The sequence below is a fragment of the Pristiophorus japonicus genome, chromosome 21 (genome assembly GCF_044704955.1).
Source record: "Pristiophorus japonicus isolate sPriJap1 chromosome 21, sPriJap1.hap1, whole genome shotgun sequence".
NCBI classification, from domain to species: Eukaryota; Metazoa; Chordata; class Chondrichthyes; family Pristiophoridae; genus Pristiophorus; species Pristiophorus japonicus.
The window spans coordinates 71,065,379-71,075,015 of record NC_091997.1 but is presented as its reverse complement, the minus strand read 5'-3'; the positions used below and the strand labels follow the sequence as shown (position 1 = coordinate 71,075,015).

Here is a 9,637-nt window from a genome sequence, read left to right as displayed (position 1 = left end):
TAGAGAATTGGTTGGCAGGCAGGAAGCAGGGAGTTGGGATAAACGGGACCTTTTCAGAATGGCAGGCAGTGACGAGTGGGGTGCCACAGGGCTCAATGCTGGGACCCCAGCTATTTACAATATACATTAATGATTTGGATGAGGGAATTGAGTGTAATATCTCCAAGTTTGCAGATGACACTAAGCTGGGTGGCGGTGTGAGCTGTGAGGAGGTCGCTAAAAGGCTGCAGGGTGACTTGGACAGGTTAGGTGAGTGGGCAAACGCGTGGAAGATGCAGTATAATGTGGATAAATGTGAGGTTATCCACTTTGGTGGCAAAAACACGAAGGCAAAATATTATCTGAATGGTGGCAGATTAGAAAAAGGGGAGGTGCAATGAGACCTGTGTGTCATGGTACATCAGTCATTGAAAGTTGGCATGCAGGTACAGCAGGCGGTGAAGAAGGCAAATGGTATGTTGGCCTTCATAGCTAGGGGATTTGAGTATAGGAGCAGGGTGGTCTTACTGCAGTTGTACAGGGCCTTGGTGAGGCCTCACCTGGAATATTGTGTTCAGTTTTGGTCTTCTAATCTTAGGAAGGATGTTCTTGTTATTGAGGGAGTGCAGCGAAGGTTCACCAGACTGGTTCCCTAGATGGCTGGACTGACATATGAGGAGAGACTGGATCGACTGGGCCTGTATTCACTGGAGTGTAGAAGGATGAGAGAGGATCTCATAGAAACATATAAAATTCTGACGGGACTGGACAGGTTAGATGCAATGTTCCCAATGTTGGGGAAGTCCAGACCAGGGGACATAGTCTAAGGATAAGGGGTAAGCCATTTAGGACTGAGATGAGGAGAAACTTCTTCACTCAGAGAGTTGTTAACCTGTGGAATTCCCTACCGTAGAGAGTTGTTGATGCCAGTTCATTGGATATATTCAAGAGGGAGTTAGATATGGCCCTTACGGATAAAGGGATCAAGAGGTATGGAGAGAAAGCAGGAAAGAGGTACTGAGGTGAATGATCAGCCATGATCTTATTGAATGGTGGTGCAGGCTTGAAGGGCCGAATGGTCTACTCCTGCACCTATTTTCTATGTTCTATGTCCCTTGATCACTTTAGCCGTAAGAGCCCACATCTAACTGCCTTTTGAATATATCTAATGAACTGGCCTCAACAACTTTCTGTGGTAGACAATTCATAGAAACATAGAAACATAGAAAATAGGTGCAGGAGTAGGCCATTCGGCCCTTCGAGCCTGCACTGCCATTCAACAAGAACATGGCTGATCACCCACCCCAGCACCAACCCCCCACGCCCCCTCCGCATCCTCCGACCCCCCCAGCCGCAAGGACCACATCCAACTCCCTCCCGAACACATCCAATGAACTGGCATCAACAACTCTCCGCAGCAGGGAACCCCACAGGCCAACAACTCCCCGAGTGAAGAAGACTCTCCCCAATCCCAGCCCCAAACAGCCCACCCCCCCATCCCAAGAGCATGCCACCCCCCGGCTCCAGACCCACCCACCCAACACCGGAAACACTCCCCCTGCACCCAACCCGCCCCGTACCGTCAGAATCCTTCCCAAATGCCGAACACCCCCGGATGTCGAGCCTCCAGCCCCGGCCACCCCGGAGCCACGCCCCCGCGACGCCAACCACACCACATCCACCAACTGCCATCTGCGCAGTCAACCAGTCCACCCGACTCCGAACACTCCCCGTACCGAGGCACAGAGCCCCCAGGCCCGCCCCTCCAACACACTTTTCCCCCACCCAGACCTCCGCTGCAATGTGGCCCCTCCTGTCCCCCGCCCTGGGTTTCTCCGCCCCCCACCTCCACCACTCTCCCCTCCATCCCCCGCCCCCGTCGCCCTTCAACTTCCCTCTGCCTCCCCGCACAGGCTCCCATCTTGGGGGCGGTAACCTTCTGGGGCTGGGAATGTTAGCCCCCAGCGTGGGAGTCCTGCTCCCGCCACAGAGTGCAATTTCCCACACTCCACTTCCTTTGGGGGCAGTTACCGGGGCACGACTGGATGCTCCTGTGACAGTGGGAACTGGTGCTCTCCACTCCCACTCTCAATTCACGCCTTTCATGCCCACCGGACATCCCAAAGCGCTTTATAGCCAATGAAGTACTTTTTTCTTGAACTGTAGTCACTGTTGTAATGTAGGAATTACATTTTTATTGAGGTTGCAATGAAGGAACTAAGAAAATGCTCGAAAAGCACAACAATTTAGGAGCTGTAAAGAGAAAGGAGAGATTAACCTTCAGTTTGCAACTTTCAGTGCTAGACCTAAAAAATTAATCAGTCTTTTCACTTTGTTGTATTCCAACATTTTCTGTTTTTTTTGTGCCTGAATCAAGTACTGAGGATTAGATCAGTGTGTTTGTGGCTTTATTCCCGTCTGAAACTCTTTTAGAGTCCACCTGCAAAACATAAAACATGTATCCGTGCCACCCGACCTGGATGACACACCAGACATTTACAAGGCCCTTTTTTTTTTGTTTTTTTTTTGGGCACTAAAATCAAATTTTTTCCTTTTTCCAGTGCCCCCTATAAAAGGAGAGGGGTATTCCCGTCTGAAGCTGGTTTGTCTGCAATAATCTTTAATTCACAATTTGGAGTTTTGCTGCTACTGTGGAGTAAATCCCTGATTGGTGAATGATTCGCCTGCTGCCCTTTTTTTTTGGTGTTAGGCTGCGCTGATTGGTCGGGTGCGACCAGAGTCGAATGGTGATTGGTTGGGCTGGCTCAGCCTATGGAGTTGGGGATTTGGCGGTTCGCGACAGGATTGGGGGGGGGGGGAAGGAACGCGTCCACCAATCAACAGTCAGGAAACGAAAGAAGGGTGGGGGAAGTTGAAGTAAAAGGAGGGAACTTCAATCAATAGAGAGGGCGGGGCGGGGGTGAGTGAAAGGCGGCGGTGATTGGCTGTTGCTAGGGGGAAGGCTGGAGCTTGTGCAGAGCCCGCGGGGTGGAAGGCAGTCAGGCAGTGGAGAGGCGGCAGCGGCCGGGGGAAAGGAGGAGGTGAGCGGGAAGGGGAAGGCCGGCCTTCCGTCAGTGAGGAGCGGTGGAAGATTCGAGAGGCCTTAGGCCGTCGAACGAGAGGGGGGGGGAAACACCTCGGTATTTGCCGCCCCCCCCCCCCCCCCGAGGGGTGGACGGACAGCCGCCCTCCCTCGCACACACAGGCCGAGCTACCTGCGGCCTGCTGGGTGTGTGAGGGGCGGACTCCACCCCCGGGCCCTGTCGGTGAGCAGCAAGTCCCCCCCCCCACTGGGCAGGGCAGGGGGTGTGTGAGCCGGTGCTCCCCGGGCCCTGCCGGGCGGAGCGGGGCCTCTCTCCCTCTGTACCCGAGCACCAGGACGTCTGTGGGCCGGGCACCAGCCTGTGTGTGTGCGCAAACATCTCCTGCAACTTTCTTTTTCTATTTCCTTGTTCTTGTCTGTCCTCTCTTTCTCTGACTTTTCTTCTTTCATATTTTTGTAAAAAAAAAGACTCCGTTTCATATTTCTGTAAATTTTTAAAACTTTTTTATTTCTGTAATTTTTTTTTTACTATTTGTTTTTTTTAAAAAAAAGTGACTCATTTCTGAAAAAATTAATTTGCAATATCTTATTAAGGAATAATCAATTTGTTCTGTTTCTGATTTTTTCATTTTTCTTAAAGAAATTTTTTTGAAGGCATAATCGACTTGTGTTCTCTTTCTAACTTTTTTCATTGCATGTTCATTTTTGACAAATATTAATGTCTTGTGAAGGAATAATCAATTTGTGGTGTGTTCTCTTTCTGACTTTCATGTTAATGTGTTTTTATGTTATGCAATTTCTCATGAAGGAATAAGCAGCTTGTGTTTGCTTTCTGACTTCAATTAATAAAATATTGCATATATTTTTAATGAAGGGATAATCAATTTGTGATGCATTCTGTTTCTGACTTTTTTTCATAGTTCCTACTTAACAATTAATATGCAATTACTTATGAAGGAATAATTAGCTTGCATGTTCTCTTTCTGACTTTTTTTCATTCATATTTCTTACTTTTTAAGGAAAAGAAAGACAGACTTGGATTTCTATGGTGCTTTTCACCACCTCAGGATGTCGCAAAGCGCTTTAAAGCCAATGAAGTACTTTTGGAGTGTAGTCACTGTTGTAATGTGGGAAACGTGGCAGCGTTTGTCATGTTGATTTGAGGGATAAATATTGGCCAGGACACTGGGGATACCTCCCCTGCTACTCTTCGAAATAGTGCCGTGGGATCTTTTACACCCACCTGAGAGAGCAGATGATTTAATGTCTCATCCGAAAGACCACCAGCAACAAAAAAAAATTCTGCAATTTCTTCTGAAGGGATAATTGGCTTTTGTCTGTGGTTGGAAAATCAGCTTGCCCCCTATATTAGGATAAAACTTAATTTTAAATTTCTCAACATAACTACATTGACTGCATTAAAAAAAAAAAAATTCCTTGTGTGTTCTCAACTTTTTTTATTTCTAATTTTTAAAAGTTAATATGCAATTTCTTCTGAAGTAATGATTAGATTTGATCTCCACTGTGAGGTTGGAAAACCAGCTCCCCCCTGCCCTATATTCTGACGATAAAACTTAATTTCCTACAGTACAACAGTGATTACACTTCAAAAAAGTATTGGCTCTGTGTGCAAAGAAAATCAAAATCTGCCCTCTTGTATCTTGTAACTTTTTATTTTTTCTTGTGTTCTCTCTAACTATTTTACTATATCTTAAGCAGGAATAATCTGCTTTTAATTCATCTGAGTTTGGAAAATCTGCTTTATTCTAAGGATAAAACTTAATTTTAAAATTTTCTACATTGCAACACTTCAAAAAAGTACATAATTGGCTGTAAAGCACTTTGGGGTGTCTGGTGGTTGTGAAAGGTGCTATATAAATGCAAGTTTTTCTTTTCTTTTTTAATTAAGTGCATTAAAGATAGACATAGCTGTAAAAAAAGACCAACAGTGTCTTGTAATTTATAAATCGGGACATTGAAAGTTCTGCAATTACATAGTGCCTTTCACTATGTAATTTCTGGATGTCCCAAAATGCTTTACAGCCAAGACATTTTTTGCAGTGTAGTCACTCTTGCAATGTAGACTATAAAGAGGTCATGATACATTTGGGCCAAGTATTGGTTGGAGTATTGTGTGCTCTTGGGTGCTGCATTATATAGGAAGGACATGAATGCCATAGTGAGCAGGCAATATCAATTCAACAGGATGATGCCAGGAATGGGAAACTTGTGAAGAAACTTGTGGGACTGACATTTGCACTGCAGCACAGAAGGCCAAGAGGTTTTTTTTTTAAATGATCAATGGTTTCTGAGGGGCATAGGCAAGACAATTTTCTCTGGTTGGAGAGTTAGTGATGAGCGGTTCTTCTGTTTTTAAGATCTTCATTGAGGAGGAGCAAGGTTAGGAGAGTTTGCTTTGTACAGAGTGGGTGGAGTTTGGCCACGTACGCAGAGTGGATGGGGCAGAGACCATTTCATCTTGAAAGGAAAATTGGGTTCATATTTGAACCAGCAAAAGATGGAGGGAAATGAGAGGGAGCATGGTAGAAGGATTTGTTTTTGATCTTGTAAACAACCACTCCAGATGTGATGAGTGGAATGACCTCCTCCTACGCTGCATATATCTGATTCTACAGCATCTATAGGTCGGAAGGGTCTGTGTTTTGTAAAAAGAAACTAAACTGCATTAACATGACTCTACAGCCCCACTTACTGATACTTTGAGTAGGGAAGTTAGTTGTGAGGTTTGTTTTGAATAACCCTTTCTCAGGGCTTCTCCATTCAAGGTTCACCAAATGTACTGTTTATTGACTCGAACTCCAACTTGGAGCTAATGTCTGCTGTGGGATTTCATGTCCGAGTTATATATTTCAGCATAGCAGACACTATTCTGTCTGACATACTTGTGTCAACTCTGTATCAGAGCCATCTCTTCTAATTCCATTTCTCTGCTCTTCCCTGTGTCCTTAAACGAGAAGAAAAAATATTAATCGAATTCCCTCTTAAAGGCTGCACTTGATGGAGCTTCAATTCCTACTTGTGTAATGCGTACTTGATTCTAGTAACACTAAGCATGATTTTTTTTTGTAACGGCTTGTTGTTTAAGTAGGGTGATTACTGTAAGGGTGCATTAAAGTTGGCCATATTGTAACCCAGTTGAGTGAAACTTGGTCATAGAATCATAGATTAGTGCAGCACAGAAGGAGGCTATTCAGCCCATCGTGCCTGTGCCGGCTCTTTGAAAGAACAATCCAATTAGACTCCCTCCCCTGCTATTTCTTCCATAGCCTTGTAACTTTGTTCCTTTTCAAGTATCTATCCAATTCCCTTTTTCAAGTTACTACTGAATCTGCTTCCATCACCCTTTCAGGCAGTGCATTCCACGTCATAACTCGCTGCATAAAACATCTCCGCTCGCTCTGGTTCTTTTGCCGATTTATCTTAAGTCTGTGTCTTTTGGTTATCAGCCCTCCTGTCGACGGAAACAGTTTCTCTTGATTTAATCTTTCAAAACCACTCAACTTTAATGTGAGGAAGAACTTTTTTACAGTGAGTGGCAAGAATCATAGAAGTTTACAGCGCGGAAGGAGGCCATTTTGGCCTATTGTGTCCGTGCCGGCCGACAAGAGGCTATCCAGCCTAATCCCACTTTCCAGCTCTAGGTCCGTAACCCTGCAATGAGCTGGAACTCGCTACCGATGAGGGTGTTGGAAGTGGAAACGATCAATGATTTCAGAAGGAAATTGGATAGACACTTAAGGGAAATAAACTTGCAGGGCTACGGGGATAGAGGGGGAGAATGGGACTGACTGGAATGCGCTAGAGAGAGCCGGCATGGACTTGATGGGCCGAATAACCTCCTTCTGCATCCTAATGACTTGATGACCTCTATTAAATCTCTCTCTCTCCTCTGCTGGATCTGGCTGTATGTTGCTAATGCTGAAATTTTCCTTGAATAATCAAGGAACTGCCGAGAATCTCAACTGACTTCAATCTAGCAAATTTGTAATTCAAGTCCGAGACATGTTAACTGCATCAATACTAAATGTTGAAATACATAAATCATTGTGCAGCTAATGAGTTATGGACCTTGAACCCTGTTGAATAATTTAGACCAAGATTTTATAGTCCTCGTGGGAGCAAATTTCTCCGAATTTGTTTCAAATGCCATCTGAATCCCAAGTTTGGATTTGCCCTGTAGTATGTGCATTCGTTTCCGCATCAACACAAGTGTTAACTTGAGTCTTCACTTCTGAAATGGGTACATTTTGAAAAGCACTAGTCTGAAACGGTACTTTCTTTAGCACAGGATATGGGTGTCGCTGGCATCCCTAATTGCCCTTGAGAAGGTGGTGGTGAGCTGCTGCCTTTTGCTAGACCATTTCAGAGGGCAGTTCAGAGTCAACCAAATTGCTGTGGGTCTGGAGTCAAATATAGGCCAGACCATGTGAGCGCAGCAGATTTCCTTCCCTAAAGGACATTAGCGAACCAGTTGGGTTATAACAACAATCCGGTAGTCATCATTACTGATACAGGTACAACATTTTTATTACAGATTCATTTGAATTAACTGAACTTAAATTCACCAGTTGCCGTGGTGGGATTTGAACTCTCGTCTCTGAATCGCCAGTCCAGTAACATAACCACTATGTTATCGTTCCTGCTTCTTGTAGTGTAGTGGGGCTTGTAGATTTGAGTTAAAGTGCTGGCTCTGCTTCGCTATCTGGTGAAGCCTTATGAGCCTAAAGCATGTATAATGGAGCTCGGCAACATCTGAATGCTTGGTATATTTTAATGCTGGGGAAGAGCTGATGGTGAAATGATTTTTCAGAACTTTTATAAATGCACTTGGCAAAAAACTGGTTTGCACTAGTGTGCAACTTATGGCATATATCCTTCTGTTCATTTCTGACGACTGTTTTGTAAAACGAAAGTTATAGTGCAGAATAATAGCTGCTTTGAAATTATTTTGTCCAGAATTCGTCATGTGAACATATATTCAGACTTTAGTATTGATCCTACAAATCACCTGGGAGGATGGGCGCACCAACATCAGCGTCCTCGTCCAGGCTAACATCCCCAGCATTGAAGCACTGGCCACACTCGATCAGCTCCGCTGGGCAGGCCACATAGTTCGCATGCTAGCCAAGAGACTCCCAAAGCAAGTGCTCCACATGGAGCTCCTTCATGGCAAATGAGCCAAAGGTGGGCAGCAAAAACCTTACAAGGACACCCTCAAAGACTCCCTGATAAAGTGCGACATCCCCACTGACACGTGGGAGTCCTTGGCCAAAGACCACCCTAAGTGGAGAAAGTGCATCCGGGAGGGCGCTGAGCACCTTGAGTCTCAACGCCGAGAGCATGCAGAAATCAAGCGCAGGCAGCGGAAAGAGCGTGCGGCAAACCAGTCCCACCCACCCCTTCCCTCAACGACTATCTGTCCCACCTGTGACAGAGTCTGTGGCTCTCGTACTGGACTGTTCAGCCATCAAAGGACTCGCTTCAGGAGTGGAAGCAAATCTTCCTCGATTCCGAGGGATTGCCTATGATGATGTATATTGATGTAAAGGATGTACAGTAACTGGAATTTACCGCCTATTTCCATCTCCGTAACATCGGATGATGCCACCCTTACCTCAGCTTATCTGCTGCTGAAACCTTCATCCATGACTTTATCTCTCTAGATTTGACTCTTTTAATGCACTCCTGGCTGGCCCCTCATGTGCTATCCTCTGCAAATGTGAGGTCATCAAAACTCTGCTGCCTGTGTCCCAATTTATACTCAGTCCCGTTCATCCATCACTGTGTCGCTGCGCTTCCTGGTTGAGCAACGCATCAATTTTAAAATTCTTATCTTTGTTTTAAAATCCCTCCATGGCCTCGCCACTATCTCTGAAATCTCCAACCCTACAAACCTATGCTTCTCCGATTCTGGCCCATTGAGCATTCCCAATTTTAATCGCTTCATCATTGGCAGCCGTGTCTTCAACTGCCTAGGCCCTAAACTCTGGAATTTCATCCCTAAACCTCTCCGCCTCTATCTCTTCCTTTTTAAGACGCTCCTTAAAACCTCTGCTTTGACCAATCTGTCCGAATATCTCCTTACTTGGCTCGGTATCATATTTTGTTATTCCTGTGAAGTGTCTTGGTTCTTTTTACTACATTAATAGCACTATATAAATGCAAGTTGTTATTTACTTCTGTATTCCTATAGCAATTGAGCTCTGAGCCATTTCATATCTGGTGTAAAGTTCACCTAAATGTATCTTTTTATATACTGTGGGTGCACTTTAAGGCAAAGGTGTCTTATTTGCTCTTGAGTACGAAGTAAAGCCATAAAAAAAAAGTTTCAGAATAGACAAAATTGGCCTCTGCAGTATGATTATCGGCGTGTAATGGTGGCCTGGTGCTTTACGCTGTCGCTGTCACTGTCAAATGGAATTTAGATGGATGAGATGTAATCTTGTCTCTTTTCTCTTGCCCTCCAGTGAAAATGGAGAAATCGGTGGTCTGTCACTGACACACAGATTGAGGTGATCACATCAGATTATAATGCTTTTGTTGTTTTTGATTCTAAATCAAGTCTCTACCAATAACAAGATGTTTATAGTCTTC

General features: G+C 44.8%; 1 protein-coding gene across 5 annotated transcripts in view; it reads left to right on the top strand.

The window, feature by feature from the left end:
• The first annotated feature begins 2,918 nt into the window (after nucleotides 1–2,918).
• csk (C-terminal Src kinase) overlaps nucleotides 2,919–9,637 on the top strand; it is a 139,960-nt gene continuing 133,241 nt past the window's right edge. For 3 of the 5 annotated variants that reach the window (XM_070865046.1, XM_070865047.1, XM_070865048.1), the window contains exon 1: nucleotides 2,956–3,020. The gene's annotated coding sequence lies outside the window, so the exon portion shown is untranslated. Of the gene's footprint in view, nucleotides 3,021–9,637 lie in introns of all 5 variants that reach the window. The other 2 variants (XM_070865044.1, XM_070865045.1) reach the window with 1 other exon arrangement.